Source organism: Pteropus medius, unplaced genomic scaffold (assembly GCF_902729225.1).
Source record: "Pteropus medius unplaced genomic scaffold, Ma_sr-lr_union100, whole genome shotgun sequence".
Classification (NCBI taxonomy): Eukaryota; Metazoa; Chordata; class Mammalia; order Chiroptera; family Pteropodidae; genus Pteropus; species Pteropus medius.
The window spans coordinates 17603192-17625221 of NW_024340849.1; the positions used below are offsets into that span (position 1 = coordinate 17603192).

Genomic DNA, 22030 nt, shown 5'->3' on the forward strand with positions numbered 1-22030 from the left:
GCCTCAGTTTCCTCACCTGTAAAATGGAGAAAATACCTAAATCATAAGCCTACTTGGCAATTCAAGAGCCGGGCCACATTTAAGATAGTTTCTAATTAAACGTGGACTCTGAATGTCAAACTTTGGTAGTATTCACTCTTTAAAAATTCAAGTTGGGAAAAAAAAACATCTGAATTAGAATTCAGAGAGAATCTTGGAATGCAACTGTAATTTATTTTCAAAAATTTAAATGGGGAAAAAATGTATCTGATTTAGGCTTGAGAGAGAATCTCGGAATGTGGATAAAATGGAAATTTGATTTCCTGGGCTCGGAGTGTGTCGGTAGCTTTTCCGCCCAGCTCATGAGCTGTGTGATAGCGAGGCCCTTCAAACAGCTCAGGAAGAGAGAGGTCTCTTGGGAAGAATCAGGCATGGGGGTTGTATGCAGTCTGGCAGCTGGAAGGACAGGTGGCCTCAGGGCAGCCCAAGCCCACAGGTAGAGAAGCACTGACATGTAGTGTTCAGGAGGGTGGTTCTGTCATCAGAGGGCGTAGGCTTGTGTGCACACCACAAGGCTTTAGGGAGAGGCTTTAATGAGCTAACCCCCGCAAATCACTTAGCACCGAGCCTGGTTCAGGGAGAGCACTCAATATACATTAGCCATTGATACTCGTTTGGTTTGATAAGCATCTTGAGTACTGTGCCAGAAACTGGATAAAAAGATGAATAAATCTAGTCCTAGACCTTGAGAAAACATGCACATAAAGTGTTAAGGAACACATGTGTGCACAAACCTACTCATAACCTTCTTGGGCTTTGGCCAACAGTCATAAGGAAAGTTGTCAAGCCGTCATAAGTAGAATGCTTATGTTCTACAGATACAGTTGTATAAATGTAGGTTTCATTCCTGGAAAGCCCGTTAGACCATATAAATAGCACATATACTTTATGCAACTACTGGTACATACTTTTTCAGATATCTACTAAATATTAAGTGTAAATATTAAATCCAAATATTTAATATCAAAGTAATCTTTAAAATGTCCTTTTGGGAGAATTTTCCAACATGTACTAGACTGGCTGAAGTATCTGAAAATAAGAAAGCAACAAAGGTTACACAAAAGATAACATCTCTTCTTGGTAAATCTCCCTGAAGCAAGAATAAGCACTTTTTCCTTCATTGCTCCCAGGATTTTCAAACTACATTCAAAGTCGTGAGTCGAAACTTTTCCTTGCCAATATGATGTTCACTAATACCACTGAAAGTGTGGAAACCACATGCTGCGGAAGGGGTATTTTTCTGGAAGATTTCCTCAGTGATCCCCTTTCATGGATGTTAAAAGATGTCTCTAACCTCTGGATGATTCTAGCGCTCTTGAATACTTTTTATTATTAACTCACTTGTCTCACTTAAGCAACTTGCTAGTCCAAGCAGCTGGATACTTAACACCTCTGTGTTTCCATTCCCTCACTTGTGAAATGGGGATAATTAATAGAAACTACCCCCAAGGATACTTTTAGGAGTAACGGAGTTATTACATATAAAGTGTTTAGAACAGTACAGTCGTCCCCCCTTATCCATGTGGGATACATTCCAAGGCCCCCGGTGGATGCCTGAACCCACAGATGGTACCAAACATTCTATACAGTATTTTTTTCCAATACATACACACCTATGATAAAGTTTAATTTATAAATTATGCACAGTAAGAGATTAACAAGAATAACTAATGATAAAACAGAACAATTATAACAATATACGGTAATAAAAATTATATGAATGACTTTGGGGCCATTATTAAGTAAAGTAAGGGTTACCTGAACATGAGCCCTGTGACACCGTGACGGTCAATCTGATTCCCGAGATGGCTACTACACGACTAACAGGTGGGTAGTGTACACAGTATGTAGACACTGAACAAAGGGACAATTCATGTCTCAGGAAGGACGAAAAGGAACAGTGAGAGATTTCATCATGGTACTCAGAATGGCGTCCAATTTAAAACTGAGAAATTATTTATTTCTCAATTTTTTTTTTCCATTTAATTTTTTGGACCACGGTTGACTGAGGATAACTGAAACCACAGAAAGCAAAATGGCACACAAGGCGCGACTACTGTACTTTGATAATAAATGCTTAGTAAGTGTTAGCTATTTTCATTATTGCCATCATTGCTACTGTAAATTTTTCAGTTGCTTTTTATATCTGTACATACTGTTTCCTTCAAATACTTCAAATAGGCCATGAGTTTTGTTTCTAAAGCAAACAAATAGTCCTTTCTCTTGCTTCTGTGAAAAATGTCTTTCTTTGATGTCTTACCAATCTACTCACGAGCATTTTAAAGAAAAATTATATCTTTTTTCCAAAATGTTTGCTTAGTAAAAAGACATATGACATTTTCTCCCACATGAAGCAGCTCATTGTATTTTCATCGTGGATGGATGTCAGAGGAAGTCAGAGGAAGTCTTACTGACACATGTCAGAAAACCAGAAGGCAGTATGCACGAAGATAGAGCAGCTAAGGGAGATCAATGACTGAGAGACCTAAACGGTCCTGGAGAACAGGGGCTTCCAGCCCCGGCAGCACCGTGGGATCATCCATTCTGGACCCTCACCACTCAAGTGCAGTCAGTGGACCAGCAGCACCAGCAACACCTAGTGGCTGCTTAGCGATGCACAGTCGCACACCCCTGAGACCTGCTGTATTGGAATCTGCATTTTAACCAGATCCCCAGAGGATTCATGTGCACGGTACAGTTTGAGAAGCACCAATTTAGGTAAGTTTTTTTAAAATGCCAATGTCCAGACATCGGTCCCCAAATCAATCAAATCAGATTCCCTGGGGGTGAGCCCTGAGTTTTGATATTTTTTGAAAAAGCTCCCCAGATGACTCCGATATGCAGCTAGGGTTGGAAAACTGACAGAAAAGGCTAGGTGAACTGGGTGTGGCAGTATGACCAGGCATCAACTTGGTAAAGAAGGAAAGAACACCGTTCTAAGCAGAAGGATGAGTATGAGTGCATCTGGAGAAAGATTTAAAAAAAAAAAAGCAAGATGTCTAGGGGTTTGCTGTAGCTGAAACACAAGACAGGAGTCATGGTAGATGAGGGCAGACAGTCAGAAGACAGGTCATGAAAAGTGCCATATGCTTTGATCAGGACTTTAGAGCGTATCCTACATAGGGAGATGCTGAAGAGTTTTAATGAGCACGCAGTTTGTATATCAGAAAGATCACTCCATCTGCTATAGAGAATTGATTTGACAGGGACAAGACACAAGACCGGAAGACCAGTTGCAAAGATAATGAATTATTCTTGATAAGGACTAAGGGCCTGGATCAGGCTAATTGAAGTTAGAGAAAAAGGACAGCTTCTAGAATTAGTACAGGCAAAATAGGCAGGACTTTACATGGGAAGGAAGAGACTTTACTGACTGGAATACTGACGAGCAGGGATAATCGGCTACAGAATCTATCATCCCAGGAAGTGGTCATGCAGACATGTAAGGAAGGAAGACGGGTTTTTCAGAGTCAGTGTAGCTGACCTGAAGCTTGCCAAGGAATTCGGGAGAAAAGGGAGCTGCTAGGAAATTATGTGATTCACCTAAGGGGACACAGGTACTTCCCTGTGTTCTACCTTGGCATATGCATGCTTTGTTCCCTCCCAGCGGATCACCGGCTGCCAAAAGGCCAGAGTTGGTCCTTTCATGCTTGTATCCCAGAGCCTAGCCTGGTACCTAGCACACAGCAAGCTTTCGACAAATGTCCACAGGCTGAAGAGAGGAAGGGGAAGGACACCCCAAAAAGAAGTCCAGGGAGCCAAGCTCTCTAAACCAAACAGCAGCACCAACCCATCTGCTTCTCGAACTGCAGTCTGAGAAGCCTCTTCCTGAAGCACGAATTCCCAGAGTGAACTAGACTAGACCGGCGCTTCTCAAACCTCATGTGCATCCGAAACATCTGCCGGGAAAGCTTGATAAAAATGAAGATTCTGACTCAGTAGGGCTGGGAGGGGCTGAGATTCTGCATGTCTGCTCATGATGCTTTGGATATACTGTAAGAACTGCTTAAGAAGCAGACCTGGGACCTGTGGGTCAGGCCATAGTAGATGGGGTAACCTTGAAACTTCCCCCACAATGGTTATCTCTGTTCTTCTGGCTTGTTTTCCTTAAGAGGTTAAAGATCAGACTTATAAGCAGTTGGGAAGCTGAAGAGATGGTGTCACCTCTGGGCTGTGAAAGGCATGGAGGTGGAAAGTCAGACCCATGTGTCTAAGGGGGAAAAACTCCGGGGATTCTCTGGGCTGGAGGAGCCGCTGAAGGAATTAACCTGCGGAAGATGAGCGCGAGGTTTCTGCCTGAGGCAAGACTCTGGGTTCCGGAGGGTGTGGGGCAGGCCTGTTTCTACCACTGGCTCCCTGCCTTCACCAACAGATTTTCTTGTCTTTCTGCCCACTGAATTCCTCTCCATCTGCTGAAAATGGGACAAGTACAGCCTTTATCCCTGCCATTCTGGAATCTCTAATCTTGTAACTTGTGAAAAAAGAATTCACTGTCCCTGGCTTTGGTCAGCCTAGCCTGTTGCAGCTAGAGACCGGGGTCTGATAAGAAGAGTTCCCTGAATGCCCTCAGATAGGAAATGGAATTTTTGGCGAGTGGAAAGCATTAAGGGACTCCTTTCAGCATAATGCTCCCCACGGCAGTTCTCCAAGTGAGTTCATCCAAATGGGCTTCTCGCCAATCTCTTCTCTGTCGAGGTTTATAATATATCAGTAATTTTTTTTCTTCTACTCATGGAAAAGTAAGTTAATCTGTTTACTGTTGAGCCTTTGAGATCCTCCCTAACCTAACCTAACTCCTTAACCTCATCTCCCACTTGGGGCTCAAGCTCAAGCTCATTGCTATTGCTATGCATTTTGTTCGTTTGTTTTTTCTTGCTCGGAATTCCCTCCCTCTGCCCATTCACTTTTCAAGGTGCAGCTCGAGGCCTGCCCTGTCCAGGAAACTCCCTTAACCATCCTTTTTAGAGTCATCCTTCCCTCCTACTCCAGCACTGAGCCAGCAACACAGAATTTTATAGTGCACTGTGCTGAGAATATCCCTATCTGTTTGTAAGTTTGTTTTTACTCCAAGACTGTGGATCCCTTAAAGTCAGGGACCCAATCTTATTTCTTTTGTATTCTGCACAGAGCCTAGTAGAACGGTAGGACATTAAGTGGTCAGTATATTTTCTCTTGTTTATTAAATTATTCCTTGTTGGAATATTCTTAGGTGGTAGATGTGGTGCAGTGGATTTTTAAGGATTTTTAAGTGGCATGCAGGTTTGGTGGTTTGCACGGACCAAGAGACCCATAAGCAAAAATTTAAGAATAAGGCTCTAAACACAAACCGATTTGTGAATTTTATGTCTCCTTACCATAGGAGAGAGTTCTTTTTCCTTACCCCCTAAAATAATAGTAGAATTCGTAGCAGCAACAATAGTCTTAGCAGTAGCAGCAGCGGCAAGTCCTGCCTGTTCGCCCACTCACTGTTTGTCACCTTTCTGACTCCCCTCATCTACCATTCTCCCCTTTGCTCTCTGCACTCCAGACAGCTGACCTCCCTGTTCCTTGAACATACCAGGCATATTTCCACCCCAGGCCCTTGGAACTAGCTCTTCTGTCAGTCTGGAAGGCCCTTCCCCAAACAGGCACATGGCTTATTCACTCTCTTCCTTCAGGAGTTTTCTCAAAGGGAAATTTCTTAAACGCATTTTTAAAATGATAATCCACCCATTGTCGCTCTTCCAACACTACTTACCTCTTTTCCCTATATTTCCCCATAATGCGTATCACCATCTCACATACTATAAATTGTATTTTTTATTTTCTTTGTTATCTGCCCCTCCTGATGGAATGTGTGCTCCATGAGAACAGAAGTGTTTGTAGATCGAATGTACTGCTGTACCTCCACTGCCTAGAACAGTGCCTATTACATAGTAGGTGCTCAAAAGTATTTATTAGATGAATAAAAAATAGCACTTCCCAAAGTGTATCATGTGAACCATTGAGTGGTACCTGTGATGACTTTATAAGGCATATGGACCAATTTTTATAGTCAGATATTTAATATTATGTGTTTAAAAATTAAACTAGAGCATCAAAAACGATTCCATATATACAATTGCTTGGTATGAGGAAAGTTTTTTTAAAAGTGAATAGATTTTAAATTATAATGGTAAATTGTAAATTATTATTTAAATAATTAAAATATGAGGTAAATAGTAAAGAAAAATTATCAGGTAAATAGAAATATAAGTTCCATCCAAATGTTACAAAATCATGATAGGGGTCTGCAGAAGACTTAAGTTTGACCCATACTAGATTAATGATAGGTCATCTGATTTTGTTGATATTGTGAATTTTTCAAAAATTCTAATCTCTATGTTAATGGTAATGCTACTTTGTTTTCAGTATATCTGAGACATGCCAGTGTAGCATTTCTGTTTTAATGTACACTGGGACCCCGATGGCTCAGAATTTATTTCAGTTTGGTGTTCTGTACAAACCTAACATATAGTTAGTGATGAAAATAATAAGTGACAGTAATAACAGCTAACATTTATTGAGCACTTACTGCTAAGCATTTTAGATGCATTATTGTATTTACTCCTCACAACCTTATGAAATAAGTACTATTATAATCTCACTTTACAAATGAGAAAACTAAAGATTAGAAAATTTCATGAATTTGCTCAAGATATCACAGCTAGCAAGTGACCTGGAATTCAAAGCTAGGCAGTCTGACTTCAAAGCCTAGTCTTTTAACCAAGATGTTTCGTTTTTCAGACACGGATAGTTATAATTTTTTATTAATAAATTTTTGAAATATATAATGAAAAAATCAAATTTTAATTCTCTATTTTTTTAGGAAAACTATTGGCTCTACATTATGAATGAAGATGAAATTAATATATCTCCTACCATATTTCTCTTCCATTATCCAATTTTGGTTGTTATATTATTTTCTTTTTTTTTATTTTATATCTTTATATGTACTTATAGCCTGTTGTTTGAGCAGATTTTAACAATATCTTTTGATCATCTACAATGAAGAATGAGAAAATATACACATACTTACACTACTGCCCACCTTCTCATTCTCCACCATCTGATGATGTTAATTATTTTTACACATCGCCTTCCTTTATACATTCACATTGTATTCTAAAACCATAACTGCCACAGTCGTTGGTTTTATTGCTGCATTTAGACAGATTCAATCTCCACTGCCAGTCCTCCTCCTACAACTTCTCCATTCACCTTTTACACAATTTCATCCTTTGACATTCTTCAAGGTCTTATGGGAACTATATTTGAGACTGCTACATACATCTGTGCAGGTTGTACACAGCACACTTCCAGGGAGTACCATTCTTATTATACTCTATGTAATAAGTGGCCACGTGTGGCAGCCATGACTACATTCCTTAATTTGTCATATTTGAAAATATTTCTAAGTTATTTACTTATGTTTGTACAGTTTAACTGGGTATAAAATTATTTTTTTTCTTTCCCTGAGGATTTTAATATCACTGCTCTAATCATTTCTGCAATATTTCCTAACATTGACTAATGCCATGGAGAAATACAGCATATGATCTGAATTGGATTCTTAAGTTAGAGGTTTCAGGTTTTGCTAGTGGGATAGGTGAGAAATAATATCTTATTGTAGTGTTGACAGATATTTTCCTCATTATTCCTTTTATATTTTATTATGAGTATATATTAATAATAATATATATGTAATTATATATTTGTATGTAAATTTTATATATTTACTTATTAGTAAAAGCAAAGTTGACCATCTTTTCATGTGTTGAGACCCTTTTAATTTATTTTTCTGTATGCTGGCTATTCATGTCCTTTGTCCATTTATCTATTGGTTTGTAGGTATTTCTCTTGATGATTTCTGGAAGTTTTTTATATATTAGAGTGATTAGCCCCTTGCAGTTTATGGCCTGCCTCCCCCAGGAAAGTTCACTTGAGTTATATACTAAGAGGGACTAACAGTTCCAGCAAAGTAACAGACACAAAGGAGTTTGACTTGGGGGACATAAAATGCAATAAACTATAGCAAAGAAAAGACAGAGCGATAAGATTGGTAAGTTTTATTTAGAGACTATGTACTCTTAGGCTTGTGAATGCAGAATTAAGTTTACTGTGTGGCTCTGAGCCTGCCATTTCCATAGTTCCCTAAAGAGGATGAAGCCAAAGCAATAACTTATCCGTGGTATCAAGTAAAACAGCCCTCTGAAATCTGACAAGCTTTACCCAACAGGGAAGGTTTATACTGGCTGGTGGCTAGCTGAACCATCTAGATTCTCTTTCATAGCAAGTCTGACCATGACATACACAAAGAGGAAGGCAGACATAAAGCAGAAGTAGAGAAGCATACAGAGAGATGGACAGCAGAAGCAAAGAGAAGCAGAGAGAGAGAATAGCTAAAGCGTGAATATGGTGTTGATATTAAAGGAGAGAAGAGCCAAATGACCACACCACATGGGGCAGTCATTGAGTCCCGTGGTCAGGAGAGCCACTGTGTACCCTGAACTGTGTTCTCAGTCTGTAGAGTCAGGCTAGGTGGCAGGCATTTGTCCAAACATATCAAATTATAAATTTAAGATTTATGTATTGCATTATATATAAATTTTACCTCAGAAGGAAAAAAAGAACCATAAACAAATATCGAACTCTAATTATGTAGCTGAAGTGTTTAGGGTAAAGGGTTCTGATGCCTGCCATTTAATTTGAAACACAGCAAAAAGAAGGTGATATGATAGGTGGGAAGAGGAGCAGATAGGTGGATAGATGTGATAAAGTATACTAACATGTTAATGGTGGAATCCGAGTAGTAGGTATATGGATATTCACTATAAAACTCTTTAAACATTTTTGTTTTGAAAATTTTTATAGTAAAATCTTATAGGCAAAAGCTTTGAGAAACAGCTAATTCATGGAAAGGAAAGGAAAGGAAATAGTCAATTACGTCTGAATGGATCAACAGAGGAAAAAAACAAGACAGCAGAGAAATTAAAAGAGAGAGAGCCAAAGAAAATAAGAATATTGAGTTCAGGATGGATGGGCCTCAATTCTATAACAAAAATTGGGAGTCATGAGAAGAGAACAACCAAAAGAAATTTTGTAGGTCTTAATAAAATTACATCCATACAGAAAAGCGCAATTTAGAAATACGTAAAAGTAGTAAAATGAAAAACATTAAAGTCACAGTTGGTATGGCCCTGAGAGAGAAAAAACTGAATATGATTTTAGTACAAGAAATAAAGCTTAATATCTAGAGAGAACTTTATTGTACATAAAGGGAGTAAGTTTAGGGGTCTTCCCAGAAGTCAACAATAGAGAAAGGGAATCATATAAAAGTGGAATTTTATTTAATTTACAAAATGAGAATGTTTTTAAAAAAGAGAATCTCAGTTACCAGTTGTATATCTACAATGCTACGTATGTATGGAAGCCTGGGAATAATAAACTGTGTAACTGCCAAAAGTAATCTTTCCTACAAGAATATTTCAATTGGGTCTTCAAAAAAGGTGGACACATAGGAAGTTATCAAAAATCAATCTAGAATAAATAGGGTCCCTGGGCAGTTTGGGAAGGGTGAAGAATTCATGACAACTCAGTTAGTCAGTTGCTGAACACATTACTTTTCTCTGTTTACCAATGGTAGATATTTAATAAGTATTTGCAAGGAAAGGGGACTTATAACATTACAAACCACCATCCTTAGTGAACTGCAGGCATTCCGAAAGTCACCTCATCAACATAACAAAAAATACCTTTACTGCTCCTGTCACTTAGTTACTTAGGACAGGGTCCCCAACCTTTTTGGTTCAACCTTTTTGGCACCAGGAACCGGTGCTCCTATGAGAATCTAATGTCTGGTGGTCTGAGGTGGAGCTGAGGCAGTGATGCTAGTGCTGGGGAGCGGATACAAATACAGATGAAGCTTCGCTCACTCACCGCTCACCTCCTGCTGCGTGTTCCAGTTCTTAACAGGCCATGGACTGGAACTGGTCCACGGCCCAGGAGTTGGAGAACCCCGACTAAGGAAATTCTGAAGGATTTAGGACCTCTGTGCCAGAAACTGGGACGAATACCAAGTATATATTTCTTATTATAAATTACAATATCACACACTAAATAAAAACTCGTGATGTTGGCTCATGATTGTGCTTCCACAAGCCCTCCAGGCAATTCGATGCAGCTCGAGGTTGAGAACCACAGCCTTAGTATTCAGGAAGAGAAGACGTGATGGTAAAGGATGTAATAAACATAGTCACTAATATTTGTGTGATATTTTACAAGTTGAGTGTAACCTGTATGATGAACAAGGAAACTGCTGATATAATTAAAACACAATTTTATTATTTTATCTTTTACTTTTCCTTTAAAATATAGGAGTAAATTTCACTTATATGGTCAGGTCTTATGGCTTCTCTGATCATTCTGAGATAACATCTCCCAATTCAGACATTATAAGTCACCTTCAAAGACAAGACTTCTCCCCTGCCCTCCCAAACCCCTAAGAGATAGTACGATGTCCCTCATAGGATGGCACATGGGGAGGGAAGAGGGGACAGCTTCAGGAGGGGCCAAGAGGTTTTCTCGTGACTGACAGCTTTCACTCTCATGGCCATAGGTGGACATTTAGAGCCGCTCCTTCCCCCACAGGTGTTTTCTTGGGATCACTGGACATCTCCGGCCACACTCCCAAAATGGGCCCTGCCTTCTACTCCCCAGGGAACTGCTTGCCATCACCCACGGCCAACTGCAGTCCACTCTGCATGGTCTCCCTCGGGGCCTTTGCCCCTCCCTCACATTCTCTAGGGGAAGGACAGGATACCAAATGGCGACAGCCCATTTTTACCACCTACCCTGATGCCCCTAGACTTCAGTAGCTTTCCCAGGCATGAATCAGGTACCTCCATGTCAGCTTATCCCTCAACTACAGGGACACATATCGAGCTCTCTGAATGGTCCCCTTGAAGTCACCTGTCCCTACGGGACTCCAGAGCGGGTAGGAATTTACACCATGGCAACAATTCTCTGTCAAGAAAATTTCCTCACACACTCTTTGCCCGTTCCTCGACTCTTTTTATTATCTTAAAACAGGTGAGGAATTCAAGAGACCTTGAACCAGTTCAGCGACATTTACTTTGTAAATTGCCCATGTGGTGATTTGGTTTTAAAATATGACATGTATCGTGACTTGGTGTCTGTATAGAACCCTCCATTTTAGCTTGCCGTTATATAAGGAGGTTCTCATGTGATCCGAAATAACCTAATGTGTTGTGTAACATGATTATCATTATTGTCTAGAGTCAAAAATCTAAAAACTAGCAAGGCAGAGACATGGACTCAGGTCTCCCAGCTCCAAACGTCCACAGTGTGAACAAACTTGCTGAAAAAAAAACTAGGGGTAGCGAGACATGGAATACGCAATCACTTATTAAAGCTGAGGTCTAGCATGAACCAACAGCCCCTAAGAATCCAGAACCAGAAAGAGAACCAGAAAATGTAAACAAAATGGTATCTTAGTTAAGTTTTCCTTTGGTTGCAAATAATAAAGACCGACTTAAGGCACTTGAAATAAAAGTATATGTTTACTACCTTGATTGTGGTCATGGCTTTATGGGTTTTTACATATGTCAAAACTTACGAGCTATCACTTTAAGGGCGTGCAGTTTATTTTGTGTCAATTACACCTCAGTACAATTTTTTAAAAAATTCAAACAGCAAAAACAAACAATAAAATGGGTTAGACTGGGATATCAAAGATATAATATCAAGGATAAAGACATGGGAGTGACAGGAATGGAAAAGGCCAGAAGGAGAATTAGATGTATAAAATACGTTATAAAGCAGGATCGTGAGGCAAGCAGGAAAAAGTAAAACAGTTGGGGTTTAGTGTTCCTAAAATATTGATATTCCGTATCTATGGAAGTTTTATTGGCTTTGTTAGGTATGTCAGAGAAGGGAAGAATTCTCCCCTTCTCTTTTTTAGTTTTTATGGCTAGAGATGTAATAAAATGAAATTTACACAAGACTAGATTAAAGGAGAAAAAGAAACAATTTAATGAGTGCTCATGGGATAATCATAATAAAATGCTCAGATCATAAAATGAAGCTCAAAAGAAATGATCGAACTAGGCACGTTTTTGTATTTCTTTAGACAAAGAAACAATAAATTTGTGGGAAATTGACAGGGCAAAGAAAGTTAGTGCTCATGAGAAAGAAACCTAAGCCAGGTTTGGGTATTTGCTGGTGAGGGATCTAAACGAAGTTTGAGCTTTGTTGAGTAAATCAACAAAGTGTTTATACAAGCTCTTTGGCTGGGATCTCTTAGCTCGAGTGATAACGTTGTCTCTCAGCCTTCCTGAAGCAAGGAGGGCACCTTTCACAGGAGAGATTTATCTCCTTTACTCAAGGATATGAGGAAGGGTCAAGGTGCCCTTCTGGCACCAGCTGCCTGTCAAGCAACCTTAATTCAAAGGAATCATATGCCATCGTAGGATATTTTGGGGCTGTCTGTTTTGGGCCCTGACAGGTAGTAGGAAAAGGATTGTAAATAGTTAAATATATAAGACTTTACCATAAAATTCTTTTAAAGATCAAATGATATCAAGTATATATTAGCATTTTGTAAGGTATAACTAGCTAGATAATCGTTAAGTGATTATTAATAGCATAAAATATTAATAGTTATTCCTGGTTAATTCAGAGTTTCTCCAGCTCATGTGTAATGGAATATTAAGCATATTTATCATCTACAAGTTGAAAACTTTTCAAAACAGAGTCTTCACACAGACCTGGACATATGACTGTACTGCCACAAACCTCTTTAAAGCCTGGCCTCTTGGCTGCCGACTGATGGGATCAGGAGCAGGGGGACATCTTATGCCACAGCTGTGTCGAGTTGATTTAACTTGTCCAGCCATCTGTAACATGGAAAACAAGCTTCCCACACATGTGTGCGAAGTCAACAGATGGAGGACTTGGGTGGCTCTAGCCCTTCAGGGAAATACAGGGCTTGTGTCTTCTATCTTAGAGCAATCTTTCAGAAGGATTGTAGGCTGTTCAAACACATTTTCCAGAAATACCCTTAACTCTTCACGAGCCACAAGCATACATCCTTTGCCTGGCTACATCCAAACAGGTGATGCTCGCCAGGGAGCCACTCGTCTTGCCTGGCATCCAGTGGCCGCACTTGGCATCTCGCTCAGCAGAGGAAGGGGAGACATCAGCCTGTGTCCCTAAGACCCTAAGACATTGTCCGACATAGATTGAAGACTCAAAAAGTATTTGTGGAAGGGAAGGGGACATGACAAAAGACAGAAGTGAAAAACTGTCCTTTTAGGAAGCCAGAGACCCTGCAGAAATGCCCCTCTGCAAATACATATCAGATCTCTGGGGAATGTGAGAGTTTTGCAAGGTGTCCTTCACAAACGGGGACCGAGTGCCTTGTGGGAATATAGACAATGGGAAGGTTTTATGACTCTGAGGTGCACTTGAAATCACAAGGACAAAAGCCATACACTACAGATGGTAAAGCAGAAGAAACATGAAGTCTGGGTCCCTCATAACATTATGGATATTCTGTATCAGCTCTAGACTGCCTTCCTCCAGACTTCTTTTTATATGAGAAAAATAAAACTTCTATTTGGTTCATCACAATCGGGTTACTGTTATAAACTGTCGGATGTAATTATAACTGATGAGTCAGAAACACAACATGAGTAAGTGCACACACGCTCTCCCAGAGAGCAACCCTTGGGGAGGCGAATCACAGTGGGACACTCCCATGGGCGCACTCCCACGAATTATAAATTATGGTCCCTGAGATGCATAAGTAAGGCGACTAAAGAAAGAAACCAGATGCGGTGCTGCCGGACCCCATTAAGGTCAGCCCAACAGGGCTGTCGTGAGCCAGTCACCCCGCTGCCTAAAGATGGGACCAGCACTCTGTTGATGGGGGATGGAGCTGCTGGAATAAAGACGCGGTAGGAAGACAGCTTTCCCAGCCGACAGTGAGAGGAGTGGAACAAGTATCGGGGCCACTCATCACGCTGCCGGCAGACTGGCACCTGCGATTCAGGCTCTAGCTAACAGGGCACAGGGATAGAAAAGGGTGGCAGGAGATGGTGTACCATGGGCTATAACCAGGACCTCCCCATCCCAGCAACAGCTTCCAAACCAGAGAGGGAACAAGCTGAGACAGACAAGTGGGATTTGTGGGACTTTTGGACGTTGCTGCCAATGGCCAGGATCAGATGTTTGGAGGACCAGACATCAGGGAAATATGGCAGATACTCATGGCTTCCTACCCAACAAGCATCCCCTTGATTGACACTTCCTCCTTGCTGAATAACCCATTGCCCCCTGCAGCAAAATGCCAGTCACTCACTTTCCCAGCTTCCCGTGCAGCTGGGAAATGAGCATATGACATAGCCCCGCCTATGGGACCCCAAGGAGAGGTCCGCTGAGGGGCTTCTGGGTAAGATTTTCCTCCTAGATAATGCAATCTTCTTCATTTGATGTAGGTTGGGATTGAAACTGTGGATAAAATTAGTCTTGAGTCGAGTTATATGTGGGTTAGCAGATGAATATAGTTTTGCTCTCCAGACTTTGTCCATCTGCCTGTCATCAACAAACACATTTTTTAAGTCACTATTTTGTAAGAAGATAGTCTTCTCTGGTGTCTGGAAAACAACGAACATTCTCAAAAACTCTCAGAGGTGCCCCCAGGGGTTTCTGGGGGTCAGGCTAGGACAAAGGAGAGCAGCAAAGTGACTCCCCTGTAGAATAAGCAGGACTCACTTTACCTCCGGAAAACCGAACAAAGAGGAAGTACAATTTCCAAATTGTCTGAAGTGAATGTTCCTGCTGACAATACGCTCTCCAGGGCCTAACTGTGAGGGGACGGGGTTCGGGACTGCCCCCTTCCCCACAGGGACCCCAGACTCTCAGTCTATCACGTGGTTTCCATGTTCAGTTATTCCCTTCAACAGCCTGGGAACCAGCCCCTACCACTAAGCCAAGTTTACCAACTATAAAAAACGACCCCCTCCAAATCTCCCTGCCTCATAGAGAGCCTTGAGAGCCGCCCTCAGCTGCCACAGGGATGTTCTGGAAAGCAGAGGAGAGGGGCCTCCAAGCCTCAACCTGCTGACCTGGCCTCTCCTTTCGTCTCACTTGTACCAGCACCGTGTGTGGCTCCTCTCCGCATTCCCATTTCACGGACCTCAGAGCCATCACCGCTGTCCACCCTCCACACACTGAGGCAGGCCAGTCGGGGAACCGCTAATGCATTCCGTGTCAGGACCAGATTTTGACAAGACCCCAAAGAGTACAGCCAATTTTCTTTGTTTCTGGCTTGATAGTTAGAGGAACATTTTATAAGTATGAGAATAATTTAACTATAAAGGGTACATCAGTGAAATGGTTCGCTGTGCCATGTGGATCATTAAAGCAGCAGGTGGACATAATTCCCAGCAGGCTGGCGGCATCCCTGGCAAGCAGCATGTCAGAGTGCAAGTGAGTTTAAGTTATTTTATTATGTAAATATCCCTGAACCCATTCTGGGGAACAAAAAGTCAATTATTTATAAACTAAATTTAACTATTATAAGTACCATAATACCCCTCACACCTCCATTAACAACAGCCTTAGAGAAGGAAACTCTTTAAATAGGCGTCTTCCAAACTTCTCAGGACCAAGAATGTGAGAAAGGAAGCAGTTCCCTGTAGCTGCATTAACTCGAGTTAATGCCAACTCAAGTCCTATCCATTCTTTGGGCCTCTCTCCTCTACTCAGCACTGGCAAACGTGCAGAGGGAATTTCATAAGAAGTGTCTGCCTCCCATAAACCAGACGTTCCTTTCATATCAAGGCTTTCAAACTGAAAAGGGTACCAGAATGATTACAGGCAGTACCCAAGGTCCTGAGGGGAGACAATAAGTGTGAGAATTTACCAAATTTCAATGACCCCCAAAGCATCTCTGAGCACCCTACACTCAGCACCCACATCCTCAGAGGCCTGGAATAGACCATCACCCACAACGAAACCATGCACTTTTCACTGCTAGCTCTGTGCCCTCAGCATGGCATGGTCTTCCTCCCCTTCCCTCTCTACAGGACCAACCTCCTCAAAGGCCATCTCTCTCTGACATTCCCAGGTGCCCCAATCAGAATGAATGACTTCTTTCACCAGACCCTCACTATGGGCCACCTACACTTCAAATCAAGAGTTCTTTCTATGGTTTAGTGGGCAGAAGAAAAGAAAATCACAGGTGGATCTCCCCAGAGGTCATTATTCTTTTTCAAGTGTTATTACACTTAAAAAAAGTGTAATATACAAGTAATATATATTTCTTATATGTAATATACAAGTAATATATATTATACAAGTAATATATATTTCTGAGTAAAGAGAAAGAGAGAGAGAGAGAAAGGGAAGGAAAAGAAAGCAAAGGAAAGGAAAGGAAAGGAAAAAAAGAAGGAAGGAAGAAAAGAAAGAAAGAAAGAAAAAGAAAACCTTAAATACTAATTAAACACAAATAAAATATGCTGCGTTTTCATCACCCAGAAATAACAGGTGTCAACATTTTGGTAAACTTTCTCTCTAGACATTTTTCTACATGTGTACAGATATGGATAGAAGTGTAAGTGTAGGTGCAGATGTAAAAATAGATAATGCTTCTATGAAAAATATGAAATAATACTGTACCATGCCATTTTGTGAATGGCTTATTTCATTTGACAATGTATACCGAGATCTTTCCATATGGAGAAGCATCTTTCTAACATCAGGCAGGTCAGCGATTCAGTCTAACGTCCATGCCATTTCCTCCATCTATTAGATATAGAAAAAGAAGCCACCAAAGATAAAGACCAGACTCCTTCCTGAGCTGTACCCTGCTGGGAGCGGCTGATCATGCAGAGGCCTGCTCAGTACCCGTGCACAAGCCCCTGAAATGCAGGCTTGGGAGCATCCACACCCAGGCCCACCCAACCTTCCGCTCATTCTGGCCTTGGTCAGGTTTGAATAAAGCAAACATAGGACGGTCCCAAAGGTAAAGGGATCTGTGCCACGTTTCTTGAGGACTGCGCGGAAGAGGCGCCTTGTATGGAAAGTAAAACATCTACACAAAACAGCCCTGATTCAGGGACTAGAGTTTTAAGGAAGGCTGCCCCAAATCTTCAACATCATGTTCACTTCAGAGTAGTCTATAGTAAGAATGTGTATTTACATTTGTTTATTTATTGTTTATTTACCCAAATCCTAATCTCATACATTTAGTATGTTTTTTATAGTTATTAAAAATGAATCACTATAAATATGTTTTCTAGGTCTTTGTGCATTGTCATAAATATTTCCTAAAGATAAATTTCTAGAAGTAGAATTACTGGATCAAAGAGGACTGCAATTTTACGACTTTTAAATTGGTCAAGGTTATGTCCATTTTAGACTTGTTTTAAAATGCACAAAAGGAATGTCCTGTACCTTATCCTCGCCTTCGCCACCACTGAACAAAAATGAGAGGGGCGACCAACCCCAAGTTGCCTTAATTCATAGTTCTTTGACTACTAGTGAGAGTGACTACTTCCAAGAACAGTTATAAGTTGTTTTTATCTCTCCTTTGTGAATGGTGAGTTCTTGACCTTTGCTCCTGGACCCCTTGACGTCCCACCACACGGACACCTTAGGATGATACAAAGGAAACCTGGTTTTCTCTATTCTGGAGGCTTTGCAAGAATCAGAAGATAAGCTCTCCAGGTCTCATAGGGTCCACCCCAGACCCCTAGCCTGCTACCCAAATTTGACTGTAGAGGTACAAAAGCATGGGTCTGGTCTGATGAAAAAGTACCAGCTCTTTTAGTCTCTAACTCTAGGATTTTGAAGCCATTCCACCTCACAAGTCTACTGAAATGTCAAGCTCCATCCCAGCCATCTGCTAGCTGCATCCCCTGCCCTCTGCATCAGAGATCAGCCTCGGTTCCCTCCAAAATCTCCCTGAATCATTACATTTCACTCCTTCTGCCTCGATATTCCCAGAAACTAGCAGACCGAGATTGAAGGTGTGAGTGTATGTATGTGCCAATTCAGTTGGTGCTCACTCAGCACCTGAGCATGCAGGGCCTTGTGCCTGGTGCTATTAGAGACACAGAGATTAAATAAGAAAAGTCATGGTCCTTGCCTTCGAGGAATTAACAGTTAAGCATAGGACATGACCTATATTTAGGTAATAGATAATAATGACGAATAGCAGCATTTTGTAGATCCCATAACATAGGTAAAGCCAATGTGCTGTGGGAGGTCAACTTCAGGTTTGGAAAATTGAGGAGGGCTTCCTAGAGGAAGTAGAATTTAAGCCCAGTGGAGATAGGGTCAGTCAGGCCAGAGAGAAACAACAGCCTGAATAAAGGCACAGAGGTGGAAAAGTGCATTCAGGAGCTGCGGAGTCCTGTTAAGCTGAGGGCAGGCTGTCTGAGGAGGAGGAATAGAAGCTAATGTTGGGCAGGAGGGCTGAGGCCAAACTCCGGAGGCCTAAATGCCAGGCCAAGGAGCAGGGAGTTTTATCATCGGCATCTGAGCAAAGAAAACATAGTCAGATGTGATCGGCTATAAATTGCACACAACTGTGTTTATTCAGAGATTAGACAACTAACCAAGACAGATAAGAAAGCTGTAAATCGCCTATTGTGCCTGAGAAAATACACTAATCTTTGCCACTGACGTGGGCAGACATCTGTTTGTCTATGTATCATGCAGCATAATAATGGATATGCACATGGTCCCGCACATGCCATTTTGATGTGAGGGTTTGCTTACATCCCAGAAAACTTTTTATGTGTGCTCTATCTTCACAAATCATTGGTGTGGATCACTTTGTGAGCTGGTCTCTTCCAAGATTTCTAGGCAGAAAGAAGGGCAGGTCTCCTTTCTGCATCCAGATCTTCTAATGCATCTGGGGAGCTTCTACCTCTACTTCCACCCCTTGGTTTCAACCCCACAAATGGGTCAAGCCAAAGCCCTTCCCTTTCCTCCTCTCTAGATCTTCAAAGCTCTTCCTTCCAGCCCAGGAAGTGTTCTGATTGCCTTCCTGTGTGGTGGGAAACCACCCTTATAGCACAGCCTTCCTCATTTTCTCTTCTATTGTTTACCTGTATAAACCCAAAACTCTAGTCCTCCATTGTCGGCTCCCGTAGAATTCACAAACCCTACTTCTCTCGAAGAAGCTGGCTCTACACATAAAAATCTTGTAAATGAAAATGACAGCTGTAAGTCTCTGAAGTGCACTTTGAAAGCCTGTTTTGGAAATCAGGAAGAGAAATTCGACTCTACTCTTCAGCCAGATTCTGTGACGCCCCCCACATAGTAAAGAATTTAACTCTGCCCAAAGAGCAAAGTTAAGACCACTGGCCTTTGCCATTGGTCCCTGTGGAGGTCCTCTCTAAGCCCTTGGAATGTCCCGCCTGATAAGAGTGTCCTTGATTACCTGGGGGCTTTGGAGCACACCAAAGGTCTAACAATGTAATTATGGTGGGCACTTTGAGTCACATGATATCAGTTCACCTTCTGACGGAGCTGGAACCTAAATCAGCCATGTGGACACTCAACCATGGAACCCCAATAAAAACTCTATAGACACTGAGGCTCAATTGAGCTTCCTTGGTTGGCAGTACTCCATATACATTATCACACATCCTTGCTGGAAGAGTAACACTATCCATGACACTGGGAGAAGACAACAGAAAGCTCCACACTTAGAACTTTCCTAGATGCTGCCCCATGTGTCTCTTCCCTTAGCTGGTCTTATCTTTCTTTACCTGTTTCTTTCCCCTGTCATAAACCATAATCACGAGTACAACAGCTTTCAGGGAGTTCTACGAGTCCTTCGAGAGAATTACCGAATCTAAGGATGGTCTTGAGAACCCCCACCCCAAACTTGCAATTGATGTGAGACATGAGGATTGTCTTAAGAACTATTCCTCTAACTCTGCACCCCCTGATTCCCTGGATGCCTCAGCCTCAACGGGAAGAGAGGGCTGCAGAGCAACAAAAGTTACCAGCAAGAACAGTTATACCAAATAACATTTCAAAATATTATCCTATCACAGATATATATAACTAACAGTACATAGCAAATACACAGTAAATGCTAATAACAAGGTGTACTGCCTGAGTGGTACTGAATGGATTTGTAAGGAACAGGGACTACAGGAAGAAGTGGTCAGGGAAGACTTCACAGAGAAGATGGGACTTGAACTGGGATTTCAAGAATGTAGAGAAATTAAACAGGCAGAGTGAGAAAAGCATTCCAGGTAGGAAGGAATGGTTTTGATCAGCTTACTAAATTGGTAAGGAGGAAAGTCTACAATAGAAAATCATGGTATGATTGATTAGCCTTGAGAGCTTCCTGATGTTATTGATCTCCTAGAACTCCCTCATTAGCCAATCACAGTAAAAAAATCTTTTCAAAACACCAAGAATCCCTTGCTAAGTTGGAACACAGAGGCAAGGATCCCATTCTTGATTCTTCTTTTATCTTTTCCACAGCCCATGCTAAACATATATATGTGAAAGAGTAAACTGGCCATGAGAAAAATGGTGTCAGTGAAGACTCCAGTGGCCTTCGGAGTCTGGTGGGTACGAGAAAGCCTCGGTGATTAACAAGGCTGCTGTGCTGCCCAGCTTCAGGACGGTTTATCCACACACAATGAAAGTAAGCAGTGCCCCCTAGAGTTGTGAGATGCAGCTGCCCTCTTGGGCAGGGAAAGCTTTACGGCTGCAGGTCTGATATAAAATTGCTGACTCTGATATGAGGAATTGATTATAAAACATGGGGACTCATACAGAATAGCATAATTTATAAAGAACAGAATTTTGTTTCTCAGAGTCCTAGAGGCTGAGATGTCTAAGATCAAGGTGTCAGCAGATCTGGTGTCTGGTGAGGGCCCACGTCTTAGTTCATAGATGGACATCTCCTTACTGTGTTCTAACCTGGCAGAAGGGGCAAGAGAGCTCTCTAAGGTCTCTTTAATAAGGACACTAAACCCATTCATAAGAGCGCCGCCCTCATGACCTAATTACCTCCCAAAGATTCCACCTCCTAATACCATCACTTCAAAGGTTAGGATTTTAACATATGAATTTTGGGGGAATAAACATTTAGTGCACTGTACTCTACACCTGGATATATAGACCTTTTTCTATTTGTTTCCTCCAAAACACTACAGAAAATAGTATTTCTGCTTTTAACATGGCTCATAACATTTTTAGGAAGACCATGACCCATCTGAGAATTTGATAAAAGTCCTGAATTCTTACCCTAGAAACACAAACAAGAGAGAGGGAGGGAGGGAGGAGAGGAGGAGGAGAGAGAGAGAGATTGTTTGTGCAAAACTTCAGACATCCTGAAGCTCACCCCCAAAACCCTACTGCGTCACAGAACCAAAATGTGACCCTGCTCCTCAATGAGAAATGTTCCTTTCTTTTTTCTTTTTTCTTTTTTTTTTACACCTACAGCACCTGTTCTTCCTAGGTGGTCTCCCATCCAAGTACTAACCAGGCCTGACCCCTGCTTAGTTTCTGAGATCAGAAGGGATCGGGCGTGTTCAGGGTGGCATGGCCTAGACTAAGATATCTCTTTCTTATCAACACTCAGCACTTGACCTGTCAGGAGCTTTTGAATTTTAACTATGCCTTAGCAGTCAGTGTGGTCATTTACTTTAAAAAGACTTTGGTTTGAACTATATAATGTGCAAAAAGTGATTAGTTAGCATATGAAAAATGCTAAGCCGAGCATTCAGAGATGGCTACTAAGCCCCTTAAATATTGTTTCTTAAATCTGCTCCATGGGTTTCTTAAATAGCATAAAGGATGTTAGAAATTTATTTTAGTGAATTGAGTGGTATTCAGGGAATATGACTGATATAAAAAATTATCCAGGTTCCTTGAAGACATTAATGCTAACCGAAATAAACCAGACACA

The 22030-nt window shown here is 41.3% G+C and overlaps 1 pseudogene; it reads right to left on the reverse strand.

The window, feature by feature from the left end:
• Positions 1-21555: 21555 nt before the first annotated feature.
• LOC120591219 (uncharacterized) lies at positions 21556-21674 on the reverse strand (annotated as a pseudogene).
• Positions 21675-22030: the final 356 nt, after the last annotated feature.